The sequence below is a fragment of the Thunnus thynnus genome, chromosome 3 (assembly GCF_963924715.1).
Source record: "Thunnus thynnus chromosome 3, fThuThy2.1, whole genome shotgun sequence".
NCBI lineage: Eukaryota > Metazoa > Chordata > Actinopteri > Scombriformes > Scombridae > Thunnus > Thunnus thynnus.
Window position 1 is genome coordinate 25,023,434 of NC_089519.1, and position 20,658 is coordinate 25,044,091.

Consider the following 20,658-nt stretch of genomic DNA (forward strand, 5'->3'; position numbering starts at 1 on the left):
CCAATCACATACTGCTATTTCCTCTGTAACAGGTGCTATAGCAAAATTATCACTGATTTGCTCATGGCATGGCCACAAGACGTCCTTGGCAGAAAAACATACACAGAGGTCAAGTGTTTGAATAAACTACTAATGCTGTAGTTTTTCTGATGTGGACATTTTCCACTATAAAAAAATATATTATGTGCATAGTTTGGCTCTGCGGAGTCACTGCAGTACAGCTTGCAATCAACCTGTGTGAACTTGTGACCCGGAAGCCAATAGTGAGTTGATGAGAACCAGAAAGACTCAATCGTATGAACCGCTGAACCAAAACTGTGAGCCGAGAAACAGCTGAAAACTGTGTAAAACTGCAGTCTGGTTTGTTGATTCTCAGTGGGATCATCAGTACTAGCAACCACTCGACTCACTGTTAATATCACTTAATGTCGCTAGAAAATTCCACCGACTCCTGTCATCTTTTGAGACATGTTTTTTTTTCCATCACAAAGACACAATGTCATCAAGTAATTAAAAAGTAAAAAATAAATCCTAAACGGCCATCTCTTGAGAAATTCCATGTTGCATTGAAATGATTTTGATCAGAACAAATGTTTTTACTGCAAATCCAGCAGTGAAAAGGATGAACTAAAATACAAAGATGTCAACAGGCACCCGACCCGCTGAAGCGCCACTGAGCAGGAAATAACTGCAGCATTGGATACATTCCTGTTTAGCTGACTGTGCACTGTGAACTCCCTTTGGAAGAATAAATGATTTCCCCATGAGGATCGATAAAGCATCACATTATCATTATTATTTAACTAGAGCTTGGACAGATTGTGAACATGGATGTAACACAGGCTGTACTCCTGTAGCCCAACCTCAATACTAACCTACTTGACCTTAGTGAGAATTTCAGCAGCAGGATCATACAGCACAGAGAGAGGCTATAGGTTAGTAGACCCTAGAGCTATGTGAGGGTGCTATTACAACTGTATAGGCTGTTGATCTCTAATGGCTGTGTGCTGGGCTGTAATAGTGCTTGGACAGAGTGGAAAAGAGAAAATAAGAAGAGGTAATCTTGGAAAATGCTGACCTCTGAGCCACAAAAAGTAGGTGAGAAGTGTTAACGGCTTCTTGGCGCTACTCCAAGGTTTTCTTTATAACCTTTGGCCTTTTTTCTCTATAGACTCTAGAGAGCAGACCTGCTCTATCCAGCCCCTGTTCTTACTATAGCCTTTTCACTGCCCTTATTTCAGGGTCAAATAAAACCAAACACGATTTTTACTGTAGGCAGGTTCTCTGTTGTGTTGTGTTTGCATGTGTCTGTGTACCACTAAGAGCTGAGGAAAGTCATGAGATGTTAGTAGAAGATACTTTAACTTGAGTTAATTTCAAATGCTCTCAAGTTAGTTGGCTCAGCGTGACCGTCTGCTCTGCCTTTGATAGAACCCTGATGTTACTGTCGTATGCAAAGATTTGATTGGCTGTATGGAAACAAGGTCCCCATCTCCATAGATGGATAATTAATGGCGTTCTGTCAAATTAATTTAAAATTAAGGGGCACCATCATGAATCAAAAAATATAAAATATAAATTTCTCCCTTTTGGTTTCTGATTTTTTTTCTCAAACGAGAACACAGGACAAGTGATTGAAAGAGCAAATATGTATTCTGTAGCAGACAAAAAAGAGAGAAAAAAATAGAAAAAGAAATTTAAATTCAATTGGACTTTAAACACAATAAATCTTCACATGTAAGAAAACAATTCAAATCCTTTACATGAACAAAAATAGCAATATAATAAAGTAAAACATATTCAATTTAAAGCCTGTAATACTTTAAGTATTAAAAAGAGAACCTATTCAAGGATAGGTGAATTGGAGTTCAAGTACAGTGTTGTAGTCCAGGTAGTCTTGCACGGCCAGGTAATTTAAACTGTTAATACTTTTCATGATTTATTTTTAAATGGTTTTACCTGCAAAATCTTAATCTTCAATAGAAAGTGACTAAAGCTGCCAAATAAAGTGGATTAAAAAGCACAATATTTAGTAATGTACTTAAGTAAGAGTCCCACAACCTCAAACCAAACCTCTGGTCTGGAAATGAAATCTAAGTAAAAGGGATAGATGTAAAATGTTATGAATAGAAATAAATCATTATGTGGCTCACTAAGAATAGGAAAAAGTACATATACAGTGATGCACAAATGGTTGTCTTGGCAGAAAAGACAAAATATTATCAGTAGGCTGGTTGGCTGAAGAAGACAAATGACAGATGTCAGCTTCAAAGTTGTTACCTTGTCACTAATATGTCGTGACCTACTCCCTCCCCTCTATGCCTCCATCACACCCCTCCAGCCATTAACGCAGTTAGGGCCCGGCCAGGGGAATAAGCCTGCATTAGTACAAACAAGTCTGCTGGTGTGATATTGATGGTTGTCACTGCCATCGGTTGTTTGGACCATGAACATTTTCAGAGCAGTGTTTTCTAAGACTCCAACGAGTGTGTATTAACCCTATCTAATTGATCATACGCGATTTGATTAACTATTGGCTTTCTTTAACAACATTAAACCAAAGACAAAATGAAGATATCCACATGCAGTGTATAAAATCAATCAAGACCACACACACACACATAAGCACACACACACACACACATGCTCTCACAGATCTCCTGATTAAGACTGACTCAGTGCTTGCACACCTCATCAACCCTGCGCGACAACTCCCCGGAGAAAACAGGCCTCATTATGCCAGAACAAAAACAATGACACCCAGTGCTAGCTGTGACTCTTTTGCTAATGGACGAGCCGAGCAGGGAAGGAGGCAGATGTGGATCTATGGGTTAAGGCCCGTACCGGGAGCGCGCAAGCACGAAACCTGATGTGATAGCGTGCCTCGTGGGCAAGTATTATTCCAACTGTATATCATTAGCAGGGTGCGTTTTCTAATTAGCAATAGGGCAGAATAATGAATACAGCTCCATTAATCAAAAGGTAATATATGTAAAAGTACTGTTTTATGGCCTTAGGGAAGAGCGTGAAAGGTAAGAGAGAAAACACAAAAATGAGATGGAATGTGAAAACAGCTATCATTGCCTTGCTGAAAAGAACATTGCTTTTCATATTCATTTACACACATTCTTTTATGCAATTTATGGTGCTTGCTCTTTGGAGCCCAAATAGAGCGGATTTGAAGTGGGGAGAGTGAAACAAGAAGGGAAAATTTGAGTCAGCACAAGCCCTCCTCCTCTGTTCAAATTATAGCACAAATTGTTGTCTTACATGATAATTAAGGAGGTATAGCGAGTGTCATATTCAGCGGTAGTCTTCTCCTGTATAGTCAACTACAAGTAAAAATGATTTCACCTGGCCTGGAAAGTCATTAGCTCAGTGTGGTCAGCCTACATACGAAATATATAAAGGATTTAAGGTCCCTTTAAACAATAAACAAGTGAAATGAGGTCAGAGGTTCGACCTTAAACCTGTCTGTATGCATTAAGTTGGAGGATTTTTATATCATATTTTAAAATTTCTCCTTTAACTTCAGTCAAATAACAAAAATTCTTATCCAAATCAATGAGTGTGACACAGAACAGTAGCAAAACCTCACATTTGAGAAACTGAAACGTTTGGCGTTTTTGCTTGAAAAATGAACCAAAACGATTAACTGATCGGCAAAATAGTTGCAGATTAATTGTCGATTAATCTTAATTTTGAAGGTCAAAGTTACATTGTACTGATAAATATCACCCTTGATTGATCATGTGAGAGAAAAAGAAATATAAAGAAATAAAAGCTAAGGAGAGAGGGAGAACAATGGTCTAATTAATCTGGTCACAGTGGTATTATCTATCATCTGATCTCTCAGGCGAGTGCCGGGGGAAATGTGCTCAACTTTACAGATGCACTGCAGGTGAGATGCCGTAATGTTAGGGATGGGGGAGACAAGAGAGAGAAAGAGAGAGAGAGAGAGAGAGAGAGAAGAAATTGGGAGACAGAGAAAAAAGAGGTGAAAGGATGGAGAGAAAAATAGAGGGATAATAGATGATCTTGGTGCCTCTTCAAGAAATGTTTGAGAAAGCATTTAAGTGATCTGATATTTCTGCTGCCACAACACTCCTGGCTACTTTACGCTGAATCTCCAGCTCGAGCCTTTTTTCATACATTTGCACCTCGCATCCAAAGTGAGCAAAGCCATCTCCTTGTGACAGCAGCCCGGGCTTTTAAATGCATCCTAAGATATAAATAAAGTTTGCTGAGCGGAAGCTGCAAATGCATTTATCCACCCCTAGAAAAACATAAAGATGAATCCTGAAGTCTTTGTGAGAGGGAAAAAATAGAAATGTCATTAAATTCCTCTGAAATATAGATCACTTTTCACAGGAAAAGACATTTGGCACGCTGGAAGTCAAGTTTATTCATCTCAACTTGGTGCTGAAATAATTTGGTGAAGGTCTATGTACAGTATCATTTTGGATTTAAATGCAGAATAATTTATTTCTGAGATTTAAGTATATTTAAAAGTTTGAGTCATTTGAATATAAAAACGCATTTGCTTAATTTTTTGACACCTTTCCATCAGTCGAAATAAAACACAAGCAATCACTTGTGCAAATATTCAATTTTACATTCAATATTTACGTTAAAATTGCTGTCTTCTAGCTGATTTTACTGGCAAAAACAGGCCTAAAAAATGAAAACAAATCATAAATACAAAGTCAAAGAGCAATAAGTGGTGCAAAAGATTGTAAAATAATCAAACTTTGTCCATGTTTGTTGGCTTCAATGAACAGAGAAGGAGCTCAAATTTTAGAGAAGAAAAAAAAAAAAAACGGGAGATCGTCTCTGACGTGCATATGATTCTCTGTGATTTGACATGTTGTCTCAACCATGATTTGTTGCCACTCCCCAGAGAGCAGAGTTAAAAGACTTGGAGTGACTTGAGGAAGACATACACTTTAATCACGTTAGCGAAGTTTCATGAAAATTTCAGATCAAGATGCCAACATCTGCTTTCCATTATTAATCACTGTTGTCACCACAAAGAAGATCCTGGCAACATGATACACTTGACTTCTGAAGTTACTTACTTTCGACTGTAACACAGGTATTACTGTCGCGCACGCAAGCGCACACACAAATTGTACATGCGCACGTCTTCCTGCACGCACACACAAAACATATAGAAACATTGTTGGTAAAGAACAGATTACATGTAATTTATGGAAATGTACATGCACACACACACAATTAAAGATATATGAAAAAAAATGGTTCAAATAATAAAAACTGAAAGAAAAATCAAAACAAACTACATTAAATGAGTAAATGGGACTGAGAGCTTGACAAGTTAGTGAGGAAGACAGAATAAAAGAGAATCAGAATCAGCTGGCTTTTTTTTTTTTGCATTCTTCTTTTCACTTAAACATCATGCTCCTCCCTGTACTTAAAAGCAGGCCTTCGATGTCTATTTTCCCATTCTATCTTATCAGTGGCATTTATCTCCTAACGAGGGTAATGATATCAGCAATATCAAAGTAGCACTTTTGTCATGTTGCATTAGGGTCCCTCCCCCTCTACCTGCTTACACACCTCTGATCAGCGATTGTTTGCCGAGATAGCGAGTGAAAGACAACTATTTATGTATAAAAGAGAGCAGAGCCTGTCGTCTGCTTGGCAGTTGATCATCCTTAAGCAGCTCACCACCTCCTAACAACCTACATCTCTTTTCATTCTGCCTTCTTTTTTTTCTTCTTTTTTTTTTTTTTACTTTGCTCAGGCTGTCTTTCACTCCTCTCTTCATGTGGACTGGGTTATCCGATCAGACTGTGAAACAAGCCAGCGAAGGGACGCCTGACAGCGCCAATTAGAGAGGACAGAACAGCGAGCCCTTTCTACATGCATTACGCTAAATAAGGCTTTTGTGTACAAAGAATTGCGGTGAAGAAGTGTGGACAAGCTTCACTGGCTAGTTTGCAAACAAATGAGCTTCAGTGCTTGTTGTGATGCCAAAACATGACAGATTTGCTTCACAGTTTGCACAAGAAATTCACTCTAATGATAATTCAAATTTAAACAGAAGTACAGACTCATATGTGTACGGTGTTGGTACAAAGATATGAATTAGTGTTAGACAGATATGAATATACAGAAAAGTGGCCTGACGTCTTTTGTCAGTATCATGCAGCTAAACTTATAGTGTTTTTTTTCTTTTTCAGACTCAGCTGTAAGTGATTCCAAATTGTACTTAATCTAAAGTAGGAGTAGTAGTAGCCACTGCACTAAAACAGTATGAAATGTGTATGAAAATGTTAGTAATAAAATAATAATGCAAAAATAATGTCCGTCTTTGACCTAAAATCACCCTTAAGGAGAGTTTTCTCAGGGTCAAACGTGACTTCAGCTTCCCTTTAAGGAGCAATTAACTGAACAAATGTGTGTGTAAAAAAACCTTCAGTATGTAACTTTAAGTTTCAGGAGTTTTCAGAGTGATTTTCAGAGTTTCAGGGTGAAGTTTTACACCAGCACTTACACTGCAGTTATATTTTATCTGGTGATGAAGGATCATCAGTGTGCAGATGTATCAGTGTAAAGAACCACATGACATCACCACCAGATGGCGCTTTAGCCCTTTAGATCTGTCTTCTCTTCCCATGCAAAGAAACACGCGCACACACACACACACATACACACATACACACACACAGCCTGTATGAATGAACTGATTGGGCCCCATGTAAACAGGCTGCATCTAGTATAGCATTAGATTCATATGAGAAGCTCTGGCATGATGCTACTGGACCTCGCATTCATTTATTTATAAGGATATCTGTAGTTGCTAATGAATGCATATTGCAATTATTAGTATTCTGTCAAATATTTAACATTATAGTTTATTTATTGCATTTGGCCTAGCCTTCACTGCATAGTTGTGTTTTGTGTAAAATTATGTATGCTTCTGTTTTAATGCAGTCTTTGCAATGACATTAACAAATTCCCTTCTTAGTCAAAATCAAAATTTAAACAAGTTCCATTTTAATACAGCTTATTTTTTTAAATAATATGATACTGATAAAATGAATAAATGGTTTAAACCTGTTTATGGAAAATTGAAAGAGTATTCATCTTTGTGTTGCTTTGTACAGATACATTTGAAACAAGCCACAAGTATAAATGTGAGAACACACGTGCACAGCAACACCTCACTTGCCGTTTTTCATGACAGCACATTAGACTACAACGAGCTGAGATGCAATGCAGCCGGAGCACAAAGCACGCTGAGGCAGTGGGGTTCAAGGAAACAATATGAGATCGATATGCACGCGCCTTTCTGCTTCTCCGAGGTGTGCGGGGCCTGAATGCCCGGCGGTGCTGCTCTTCTAACACAAGCTTCATTACCACACTGCAACATGGGGTCTCTTATAAAATACAATAAGAGAGGGAATGAAGTGAGACAACAAGGAGAAACACTGGGGAAAGGCCACTGAAGGCGAGGCTGATGCTTCTCAGCGTCCACACAAACACAAACACATACACACACACACACACACAGCACAATGTTTTATCTTAATCGAAATGATGTCAGAGCTGTTGTGCTCATATAGAGAGAGACTGACAAAAAACAAAAACCTCACCAGACCCACTACACATGCACGTAAAGAAAAATAAACAATATTAATTTCAAAAGATGAATGAAAAAAAGATGAAAAAAAAAAATCAAAAAGGGTGGTATTCATGTATGAGAAGCTGTCTGATTATGGTTTGTGCTTCAGCGCTGCAACACTGACTGACTAAAGGACTGATGGTCTGTGGGAAAGACCTGCCTCAGCCCTTCACGCTCCCATGCTCATCGCTCAGCCACCCAGGGAACTGTGTCCTTCATGGGACCTCCACCTCACACTGCCCTGATAGCGCCTTGCTACCTTTCTGCCTCTCCACGCTTCTACTTCTGCATCCGCGCAAAGAAAGGGACGGGGCTTTGCTAATTGGTGATCAGGGATGGGTGTCGCACCAGGGGGCGGCCCCTTGATGATGGGGGCCAAAGTGTTGGAGTAAATGTGAGGGGCGCAGGCAGTTGTTGAAAGGTTGAAGCTGAATATGAATGATAAGCCAGAAACACTCACAGTACAACAAATGCTTTCACCTGAGTGCACACACCTTTAGATGGCTGCAGACTTGAAATAATAATAGGTAATTCAAATGTTTACTTGATGTTTTTACTGGCTTGAACACTGGCTAATTGCTGTAGTCTGATCAAAAAAATATACACTATATCTGACCCCCGCACTTCCTTGGGCATTTAATTTGCCTTTGCATATACTGCAGGTAGAAAAAACATTTGCATAGCATAGGACAGCGGAGAAATGAAAAGCCTCCTGTGTCCACGCTTCAAATGAACAAACAGCTGTGTTGCTGCTGGAGCTGAACAGAGGCATCGAGCCGTGTGGCCAGCCCCCTGCCCTCTCCCTGTTGCCTTGGCTGGCTGTAAACAGACTGAGAGGCAGGGAGGTCGAGGCACGCTGCCTGGGAGCCCAGGCACCACCAAGGCACGCTAATTACAACAATAATGGAGCCTGATCGCAGGTCCTTGCAGGCCATGTCTCCCAGTAAACTACCTCTATGTATACTAGCTATCAATGTTGCTTTTTCCTGGTGTTTGAGATTAGCACGTAGCTGTTCTCTGTACCCCACCAGGGGGATGCCTAGGCTGGTTAGAGCATGTTAAAAAGGCCCCCAGCTCCAGCTCAGGCAGCAGGCCCTGGCCTAGCATAGTTAGGCCTAATGAGCAGGCGTTAGCGTAAACATGCGTTAATGCTGTGGGGAAACAGGCAGGGTCGGGTCAGGGAAGTGATGTTACCGGTAGGGTGGCTAGCACACCAGAGCTGGGGTCCTGATTAGTGCTCATAAATAATGCAACAGGCGAGGCTGGTTGGAGAACGGGATTGGCTGTAGCGAGGTGAGGCTGCATAACGATGACAGGGGACCTGTGTGAGGTCGCAGTGAGTCAGGCTCTGCTGGTAAAGCTTATGATTCAACTAAAACTATGACATCCATGTAAGGAATGCTCATTTACTTTGTGTCATCATCGAGATTGTGCTCCTGTTTTTATAGCTGTGATGGTATTAACCTCACGTGTGAGCCTGCTCACTTTTAGATGACATATGCTACCGCAGAGCTGATCATTAACCCTTGTGTGGCAGAGATGTGGAGTGTAATGTGGCGGACACGGCTGCAGGCTACAGCCAGTAGGGCTTCACACTTGGCTATGTGTCAGTTTGAGATGCAGTGAGGGACAGAGTTCAAAGGTCAAATCCATTACGGAGGATTGAGAGGGAGTTTCTGTTTGAGGGCAACATGTCATATGTTGCTATGGGAACGTGGGGTATGAACTCTGCCCTCTGTGAACTTCAGCTGAGACCAGAGGAGAGAGTGAGACTCAGGGGCTACCACACAAGTCCATTAAACCACTGAATCAATTGGCACAAAAGGAGAAGGACAGTCTGATGCAGATGGAGGGAGTGCCTCATTACTCAACTACTGGACAAATATTAAGTGATTCCATTAATCAAAAATGTATTATAAAATACTCCTTAAATCTCCCTGATCCAGAAATCTTCAGTCAGCACACAGTTCAAGGTTGAGAATAAAAACATCAACAACAAATTTTTCACACTATCACAAAATCACCTTTTCTGTGGCAGGATTATGTGACATTTCTAGTGTGACTTTGCTGCATCTCAACAGACACTAAATGGTAATAAATAAAGTTGAAAATGCCAATTCACACAGAAAAATAAGAACAAAAGAACTAATTAAACTGTTAAAATTACAGTATGTTTCATTAATGCTGTTATGCACATGACTGTAATGCACTTTTCTGAAATCACAAATGCACTGCCCTGCTGTGATGTGTTGTACAATGTGTCACCTGAGTATAAATTTAGATCTGAACATTATAGATTTTATGGTAATATGAATTTCAATCCTTCAATATACCATTGTTTCAGTGCTTATAAACTAATCTTATAAGTATCTATTGGTAAAAAAGTTTTGAGTTTTAGGATTGTCATATACATAAAAAGCTTAAAGATATGGACATATAGTAGTTTCTGTGAAGGAAGTCAAAGGTTTTTGAGGAGACGCATACTGGTGAGAAGACTTGTAGCTCTCTATTCCTGTAATGTAGCACAATGACTTAACAGCCGTCGATGCTACTGAGTGGTAACACAGGGTCGTCCGGCAAAAAAGTTGAACGAGGCTCAACTTTTGCTGCAACGCAATGTGACATCATCCGGCCATGTGCTGTGTTGATCGATCACATACATGCAAGTGCACGTTCCTGGTGGATTACTTTTAAATGTGAACACTGTATTTCTACCATTTACCTCACGATCATCGCAATAAAAAAAATAGTTGCCATCGTGATAACTTTCCAGAGCTGTAAAATCCTGTCTGTGACTATTACAAACCACTTTGTGGACCATCCCCATAAACTGTGCATAAATATTTTACTCCAACTGGCCTTCCTAGATTACATTTCATTGTCTCACCGGTACTTTTAACAACATGCCTCCACCAATGCAGTTTTAACGCAGGGCTGTTTAGAGTCTACAGCCATGCTAGTGGACCTATGAGGCTGTACTTAGGCACAGCAGTGCATTGAGCTAAATACTAACATTAGCATACTAACATTTGCTAATAAGCACAACACACAAAGTACAGCTGAGGCTGCTGGAGGTCCTAGAGAAAAAGTCAAGGGATCACCAAAGTCAGTGGGATCCATCCTCTGGGGATAATAAATGTCTGTACAAAATTTCATGGAAATCCATCAAATAGTTGTCCAGATATTTAAGTCTGGACCAAAGTGGTGGACTGACCAACTGTCAGACTGACATTGTCATTCCCAGGGCTGCTAGCATGCCTAAAAATGAACAGACTACACAAAGGTGCAACAACGTTACACTGTATTAACATTAATCCTCTTCTGTGTTTTACCCACCTGTGAAGCAAAACCCACAAGAAACATTAATGTGCAGGTAAATCAAGGGTTTTTCAAACCAAATTACACATTAGTCTTTTTTTCCCAGACTTTAGCTGATATTTTAATGATTTTGATATCAAATCCAGCTTCTTCCATTCATTCACAATTTGACCCTGTCTGTCATCATAGTTCAACAACTGAGATCATTTGATCTACAGTATAACAGTAAAACTCTCCTATCCAAACATTTATCCTCAACTCCCTTATGGATTTAGCACCATGGAAGTACAACATACAGTAAGACACAGATTAGTACTCATGCTGGTAGTTTATACTGCAAGGCCAAACAAATCACCAGGGATTTGAAAAAACAAGATGTTCTCAAATTAACCCTAACAGAAATCAGGGAAAGCAGTAAGGTGAGACCAAACAAGAGCCCCAGGACTTGGATACCTGATCAATTAGTCCCCAGGAATCCACAAAGGCAGCAGCTAACCCAGTGTGCTTCTGTTTATTGCGAAGGTCTTTAGGTGCACGGGAACCAAAAACTGTAGTACAAAAAAACAACTGGTGAGAAATCGAACTATAACATTTTAAAAAGCATAAAATTGGAGAACCAAATCAGGAATTAGCAGTCAAAACATAAGCCAAACTGGAGCTGGAAAACACAAGGTCGCTCCATTACATTTTTGGCTGCAACAACCATATCACACACACAGACACATGCTCTCACTTGCACATACAGACACACACACACACTCGCGTACACATACACCATTCCCTCTCCGTTCCCTCTCCACACACAATGATGGCTCAGAGTCAAGTCCAGACGAGGGCATGCATCTGAAACCAAGAGTGAATCCATATTACATGTGTAGTGCGCTGTCTGTCTGGGTCCGGGTCATCAATTATGAATAGAAATATACAGCCTCCACAGCCTAGGCCCTGGTGTCTCACCACTTGTAAAGGATTTCTTAAAAGGGGGACAGACACACAGGTTTGTCATTTAGATGCATGCCCAGGACTTAAGAGACAGACAACGAGGAGGTTTCCTGTTCTCTTACACTTCCTGCCTGGGGAACTTTCTTCTGCTTTCATTTAGACCAATCCCTGTTGTGCTTAACTTAAGTGAGGCATCAGAAACTTATACTTAAAATACTAACAGCTACAATTATTGAGAGTTAAGTCAGATACACATAACGATGTGATGATACATACCTGCATGGCGTATAGGCCTAAATCCTTTCTATTATGAAAAGCATCACAATGGCCGCAAAGTTGTGACCATCTCCTACGTAGAGTATCTAATATCAGTCCAAAGTCAAATATAAAAACCCAACACGTGTGTTCTTGTTGCTCTGTAGCTGTTCAGAGGAAAAAACAATAACAGCAACAACAAAACAACACAACGGTACATCACAGCTACTGTCTGCATAATGTTTCTCCTGTGGAGAAGTCATTAATCATAACTAAACATCCCAAATCTTCTAAGAATTAAACAAAACATCCCACCTTTGTGTGTGTTTATGTATAAATCTAACACACTCGGCTACAATGCAGCAGGCATGGAATTACAGAGCACATGTAGCTGGCAAAACAAATTTGCAATTCTCCTTGTCTATTCCCAAACCCCCAGTGTACTGCACATGCCCTCTAGAGACAGAACAAACAGCGGTTAAGATGTTTAAAAGGCTTTGCTTTCTTAGATACCTGTGCAGCTGAATACCAATAGACTGCTCTTACATTAAGGGGGGGTGGTGACAAGGTACTACATTTAGAGCTAGCAGGGAAATGCTAACTCCTCTGGTTTCCTCAAGGGCAAAAATGTGCTTAATGCCTTTGCGTGATGTTATGTGAAGGTGTGTCTTGTGATTGTGTGGCTTATTCTGTCTTCCTATTCAGTCTATGAGCTGAGGTAAACACTGTGGCCCCACAAGTGTGCTGTAGTCCTTTCGACTAGTGGGACATATCCCACTGGTTTCTAAAAGGTCATTGTCATTATTGTTGCTTAGCAACCTTGTATGGGGTGCCATAGGTGTTCAGTAATTGTAGATGTGTATGCTTAGATGCAGAAGATCATGGGAAAACTAAATGTATGATGAACCTAACAGATAACACTGATCTATTTTGTTATTTTGTGTTTAAGTATGTTTCCATCTGCCTGTTTTTGTAAGCATCCTGACTTTCTGTTTAAAAAAAATTGTCAAGGAAACTTCCATCAAAATAACAAAATATATATACTACATCTAAAACACTTTACTTGATTGAAGTGGAAAACACAAAAAGAAAAAAAAAAGAGGAGATTTTTTCAAATAAACAATGATGTTGCAGAACCACATATTTCTGCTTCCTCTGCTTGTGATTTCTGGCACTAGTGTGTAGATGCAGCATCCTTTATACTTTATGTCTCTGTTCCACCAAAAAGCCCAGAAAAAAATTGAATGGGAGCAGAGAAAACACCACATGGTTTGTGTGGACAGGGGAAACAAATTAGGAAAGGAAATAGCCATATTCCTGCATGTGGGCAGCAGCAACGAAACTCCAGAAGTTACATAATTACAGAAAAAAATGCTTTTGAAAGTTATATTGTCTATGATTGTCATTATCTAAAACCACATTTTTGATACTATTCATGGCCAGACTTTTTTCAGCAATATCAAGTCAATGTATTGGCATTCTGTAATTACCTTTCTAAATCGTAGTTTGTCTGGGTCCGCCTGTCCCACCATGAATTCAAATTCCTGTAATGTGGAAGACAACATTTGATTAAGTTCAGTATTACTGTGTAAAACAACATGGCTGACTGTCTTCTTTAGTCTTTTTCAGCCCACACTTTTTGGATTAAGCTATAAACAGGTACAAAATTGTCTTTTCTTCTTTCTGCTCAGTTGTGACAGAGTCACAGCTTAAGGCATGTTTGCTGCCCTAAGTGGTCGATAGTCATTTCAAGTGGAACTCTGGGATCTCTATTATTAAAACACACTTGCTGTCACCACCTGTAACCACAGGTGTCAAAAAATTAGATGAAAGCTTGAAGGAGATCTATTCTGCATGTTACCGGGTCTATATTTTTATTCTGGGGCTCTACTGGAATATCTTTTCAGTTCAAACAACTCCTTATCTATCTTAAACTGACTCTTTATGCAACCCCTCAGTTCAGCCTCTGTCTGAAACAGGCCGTTTTAGCTCTCTCTGTTCTGATTGATTAGGTGCATCTTGGCAGTAGTAGTAGGACCTCACTTCTTTTTCTTTTTCTTTACTTGAAATGGAAACCTCTCAAGTACATCTGTATATGTTTGAGTCTGAATCCTTTCTGAAATATGCGGGTGGACAATGTGAACAAACCATGGAACAACCTAAGTAACAGAGACTACCAATGGATGGCCGTTTGTGGGCGTGCGCAAACAATCTGACGTCATCACAACTTTGCAAACAGAGCATTCAGAGCAGGCTGAAGCCCTGGCTTGACTTTCAGGGAGCATCTTTACATACATTCACCTCAAATTTCAGACCTTTGACAATGTTTAAGATTTGACATCATAACAGTATAAAAATAACAGAAAATCACAAATAGCATTATATGTCCCCTTTAAGGATAATAACTTTTGATATTTTTTCCCATTGCACCCTTTTGAGAATATTCATATAAACATACTTGATGGATACACACATGGATTCACATTTTCATTAGCAGACTTTCTGGAGATAAATTTTCAAAATGTGGGAGGAAACATCCAACAAGCACGCTAGAATGTACGATGTAAATTCAAGGTTTTATCCTACGTGCTGCACTCTCAGACTTGACTATACTTTATTGAGGAAGATGTGGAATTTTCACTGGATGTTTTTTGCATCTTATGTGATGATGTCAACCCACGGCTGGATGGAAGTTGGTCTCAGTTATATAGTAATACAATGTTAAAGCCAGTGAAAGGTATGTACAGAGCCCAGTATAGAGGCGGAGTGATCTCTGAGTCATGTCCCATTTGTGGAGGTTGATGGATTTCCCTCTTGCTCTGCTCCCTCAGCTCAGTGGGGAGAAGGCAGGGCTGATAAGGTGATTTATCTGCACCTTTCCACCTCCTGTAATGGATGGCACATCCACCTTTCCCCGAAACTTCATCATCTCACAGCTGCACCCCCTCTCTCACGAAGAGGTGTGTGAGAGAAATGAAACAGACAAGCTACACCGAAAAAAAAGAAGAAAAAAGAAAAAAAATGAAAACAGACTAACCAGATAGTGACTTCTTTTCCACACTTTCTCATTAAGGCTAGGAGAGTGTGGGGACATGACACTTAGCACTCTGAAGCCACTAAATCTCTCTCCCACAACAAGCAGAACCAAAATATTGGATAGATCTTGACTTCAGCACATTGCTTCAGCTTTGATTGATTCCTCAATTCCTTCATCTGGCCTCAGTCCTTTGGGGTCTTGCTCTGTGTTTCCATTGCATAGCTACAAGGGCTGGACAAAACGATGGGAACGCCCAACATACAAACAAGGAGTAGGGTGCTGCTATGAATTCTGTATTATTCTTTTATGCCTGAAGTTTTACAGTGCTTTGTAACTATTCTATTGTCCATGTTGACCCAGCAGTGAGTTTTGAATTGTAACACCTGAACAACAAAAAAGGTTGTTTGTTGGTGCCTTCCAAAATGATCTTAAGATCTAAAATTGTCCAGTGATTCATGAGCTAGATTGAAAAAAAACATCAAAACTAAGCCAGATTTTGTGTTAATTATTTTGCAGCCCTGATTTATCTGGGTACCACTGTTGGAGAGAAACTGCAGTTGTATGGAACACACTGAACGTACGGATCAATGGTGGAGGAGGAGGTAATGCTACAGAAGTGGTTTGAGAAGTTTCAGTGGATGTTTTCATATGTTTTGACCCCTTTTTTACACACTTCTGGGTTGCCATTGTAACTACTGTGAACCCAAGCTGACCACAGCTGGAGCTCTACATGAAGGAGCAAACTACAAGCCCTTCAGAGCAACCTGACAAGCCTGGAGTTGGTGAGTATTTGACACTGAAGATATATTGGGCAAAGTTGGCTGAGTATGCCTTTAAGGCAGCTAAAACTATTTGGTTATTATAAGTTTAATGAAACTAGACCATGGTTAGGGAAAGGTCTTGAAGGTCATGTGCTTTGAATATCCATCCATGTATGTTGTATGTTGTTTTAACAAAAGACCACTGCTGCCAATTTTCTTGAGAGCAGTGATTACTCTGAAGATTGGAAGAGTTTGCTTGTTGGGGAAATGTGTCATTTTAAGTGTTTAACCAAACAACTGATGCTGTCATTTTTCAGATGAGTCTCCCCCTTCTCTTGCCTGCATGCTTTATCTCCAGTAGGTTTAGTGTATGTTCTCACATTTGCAAATAACAAAAATGCTAACAGTACATAGGATTCTTTCTAAATTATTAAAATATTATGAAACAATTTATTATACTATTATTATTGTTTTGACTTTGCCTGTTGAATAATTCTGCACCTACACTCTATTTACTTTGAAAACAGATATAAAAGTGGTGATAACAACATTTCTTCTAAAAGCTCACACATTCTGCTAATTGGCTCTTGACTAACATGACTCACCAGCTTTGATGCCCAAGTTTTCATACAGTGTTTCATGTTTAATAAATACAATCCAATGGCACTAATTTTACAGGTCTTCTGTATCTGAATCCATATCTGTATTCTCCTCTGTAAACAGCTCCTCAGCTTTCCTTAAACATATTTATGATTTTTGCACCACAGAGAGGATATCAATTAACCTCAGTGGTCAGCATTAGAAACACAGCAGCATGCTGCTGGTTTCTGCTTCAGTGCCTCAGGCCGCTGGCTGACTCACCTATGTTTTAACAGCAGCGAGGAAAGAGGGCGGAGGGATGAGGAGGAGGAGGGAGACAATCAATAGCAGATCAAAGTGTTTTAGCTTACCTTGGGATGCAGAGAGAGAGAGGCGTTGTAATCAGCAAAGACACTGTTTACTCGCCAAGCCTTCCCAAGGCGGAGGGGAGGACTCCAGGCGCTGGGTAGGCTAGCTGCGGTACTTTCAACAACCTCTCAATCTGAAATTAGAGAGGGAAACAGAAGAGAATGATGTGAAACAATAAGCTAGTTTATGTCATTTCACTTTACTGTGCAGAGTTTTCCATATTTAAAAGATTTGGTAACATGTTTACTTATGATTATAATGTAATTTATAACATGTAGAGTTAATTTGAAAATGCTATATTCTGCTGATACCTGAAATTGAACTGTTAATATATATATTTTTGGCTGGCAGGGGCAGGCATTTTAAACGCGAAAGTCTGTGACTGACTGAGTCACTGACTGATTGAGTGATGAAGTTACACCATTGGTCAACTGAATGATAAAGTTAACTTCATTAGTCGCCTTGGCCGAATGTCGCCTCTTCCTGTATCTGTTGTTTTAAATTAAAAGCCCTCTAGTGTTTCATACACAGTCCAGCTGTATACTAGGTTTTGACCTAGTCTTGTTTAAACTAGAGGATTCTGTTTTTGGAAATATAAAAACTGACTTGAGGCATAAAAATATGCTTTATGTCGCAGCTGCGCATGTAAAATGCACCTAAAAAAGGCAATCATCCAATGTAGATAGCTGCACTGATTAAAACTGAAGCATATCTGTTCATCAGATGCCTGTGAGGTGACAGAAAAACATGGCTGAAATGCATAAAGTGTAGACAGTCAGTTAACATTTGAGTTCTCCCGTCTAAATTAAGAGGTCAGGGTGGATGGATGGGTCAACAAAACAACCTTCAGTCAAAATAGGTTTTGTTAAAAAATCCTCTAACATTAACTACATGGTTGTAACCATGACAACGCAGGTTCCCTAACCTTAACAAAGCAGTAATTATAACCCAAATCATGATCTTTTCCTAAACCTAACCAGGTTGTTTTTGTGCCTAAACCATAGTGTTGTCACATCATAAAATGTATTTATTTTTCTAAAGTGATTTGTAAAGGTCCTACTCATAACTGCAGATCAGAAAACGCTTCTACGTGTAGCTCTGGAGTGCATGGAACAATGACGTATTTTGTCGTTGTTATTGCTCTTATTGTTTTGCAAGTTGACAAAGACCTCATTCCTCAGCGAGAAAGATGTGACTCACAGAGGTGTGTCCTTCGGAGGAACTAGCCCAGTACCCTAGGCCTTAAGCACCGAATAAACCTTTACAGAATTTAATTAACATCACCTGTATGTTAAGTTAAAATGTGTGAGTGCTTCCTGTGTTTTATGAGGGATGGGACTGTAGTTTGTAAAATCAAATGTACCTGGGGCAGAATTTTCTCTGGACAGTAAAACTGAGTGTTTGCAGATTAACTCTCAAACCAGTGACAATAATGTACCAGTTCTCATACGAAGTATGTAAAATGTTTCCTGTGTTTATTAAGTCACCTGCCTAACACACACAATTCAACTTTGTGTCAGTTTATCATCATTAGCATGTTAGTTTAGTCGTTTTTTTATCTTTGAAAATAGTAAAGGAGTGACCGGAAGGAAAAGTGGAAGGAAACACAAGTCAGCCACTGGGAGGTTTCATCTCAGCGATCCACATCCGTTGAGTAGACGGCTGGTTGAGTGACATTGACCCATGACACCAACCTCCCTCCACTGCCACATCCTCCAAGCTGTAAAAAGCATGTCTGAAACAAGGGGGGGTGGGGGCAGAGAGGGAGTGAAATGGGAGAGAGGAAGAGGAGGAGAAGGAGGAGGAGGAGGGGTGTTATGCTGAGTGTCCATGGAGGAAAAACCAAAGTGCTAAGATTTGTGAATGAATTAGGGATTGATTCCTCTTTTGGGGAGTCTCATGATAAGGGAAGTGAAGCCTGTTTTCTCCCTCCTTTATTTTTTCTCTGTTTTATTGTCATTTTGACTCACGTCCTCTTTTGGTCACCAGGGTGGCACCTGACCTGCTGCTTTCTGTCTCTTTCTCTCTCTCTGAGCTGAAGTGACCACACACCACACGTGTCACAGGCCTACCAGACAGGGGAAACCAGCAGTGATTTAGCAAACAAGCGCTCAATCAATGGTGCAGTGAAGCATGTAACACATGCCAGTCAAAACCTATTACGTTCAAACAGCCCTCTTCAACTTCCACTCCACTTGTCCGACCCTTGGGCTGGTAGCCAAAGAGACTGGCCAGAGGACAGCCACAGCGGTATAAGTCATACACTTAAAAGAAAATGTACTTGTTTGCAGCTGAATAGGCTCACTAATCTCACTAATTGTTTAATTTAAAAAGAAAATCATGTATAGTAATTTATTGGGAATATTCTGGTTATCAAAAATCTTGGTGAAAATGGGATTATAAAAACACCAGGACAAATACTGTTTAATCATTTTCCCACTTAGATGCTCCCCCTCTTGTCTTCACTCACTATTATCAGAACATTTTCTGAGCCAAGCTCATCACAAGGGTTTACTGTAAACTATGGTGATCAAAATCTTGAAACAGAAAACATGACAACGTTTGAAATGTGAAGGTTTATGAAATCTCAATGAAAATCCAACCATGTCTACTAATATTTGCAACATTAAATACGTTTTGAAAGAAATGTGATAACTCTTGGATTTTTATCAACATAATGAGGAAACACTATGCAAAGTTCAATCTGCAAAGTCGTAAATTGAACATTTCACTTCAGTATGAACGTTATATGGTTCACTTACAACACATTTCATCTGTTTTTCCCTACAATTTGTAGTTATGTTTCGGAAACTCAAGCACTAGGTTGAGATTTAGGGAAGATCATGATTTTGGGCAAAAAATTGAAAAAGTCAATACCTGACGTAAAGCACTAACTGGGACGTGTTTACTCTTTCAATATTCAAACCAAACCACAGTCTTTCCCTAACCTAACCTTAACTTTAAGAGTTCCAAACCTGACCACATGCAGGGTCTCTGGAGTCAAAGTCCTGGGTTTTGTTAACCCATCATCCACCTCAACCACCTCTGAGTTAGCAAAATTAGTTAAAACTGATCTGCTTCTTGCAGGTATTTTTCAGTGAAAATCAGTAAACCACAAATCACAACCCCCGTCAAGTTTCGCAATACCAGACAATTAGAGGTCTGGGGATTTCTAAATGCACAGTAGTTGCTTGAACGGCGGCGAGAACGGTTGCTAACAAACCTAAGCCCCTTACATTTTGTCAAGGACATGCCTTACCAGGAATTATGCTCTCAACCCATTCTTCTCCATGGTGAAGTGCATGCCAGCGCCCGAATATGAAGGGCTACCCAAAAAACAATTTCTTTTTAAACTCTCTAATTGTTTCCACCCAGTTTTAACAATGAAACCTGGGAGATCGTTCTCAGTCTCTATGAGCGAAGCATTTAGAGACCTGTGAGTCACCCAGTCACAGCTTGCATATGTCTATGAGTTGTGAGCAGTTCAACCAAAGAGTGGTATTCTTTTCTAAGATTGTTTAATCAGAATAGTTTTTAGAGGAATAAACTCTCCAGTAAAAAAAGAAAGATTTAAAAAGTGCTAAAAAACAAAAATAATTTAGTTAGCAGGTGGGAACCTCTGCTCTACACAGGTGAGTGGACACATTATCAAGATACAAATTTCAATTCACTTTCCTTACTGCGATATTATTATGACTCTATTCAGCGATTACCAGCTGACTGTGTTTCTTCAGTTAAAAGGCCTG

The 20,658-nt window shown here is 39.7% G+C and overlaps 1 long non-coding RNA gene across 2 annotated transcripts; it reads right to left on the bottom strand.

The window, feature by feature from the left end:
- Nucleotides 1-256: 256 nt before the first annotated feature.
- On the bottom strand, nt 257-18,976 carry LOC137179901 (uncharacterized). Of its 2 annotated transcripts, XR_010927883.1 has the most exons (6): nt 18,883-18,976; nt 18,496-18,647; nt 16,915-17,045; nt 13,657-13,710; nt 11,423-11,517; nt 257-10,987 (listed from the first exon to the last, which is right to left on the bottom strand). It is a non-coding gene; the product is annotated as an uncharacterized lncRNA (long non-coding RNA). The 2 variants fall into 2 exon arrangements; XR_010927882.1 differs by lacking the exon at nt 257-10,987 and having other exon boundaries at nt 10,996-11,517.
- Nucleotides 18,977-20,658: the final 1,682 nt, after the last annotated feature.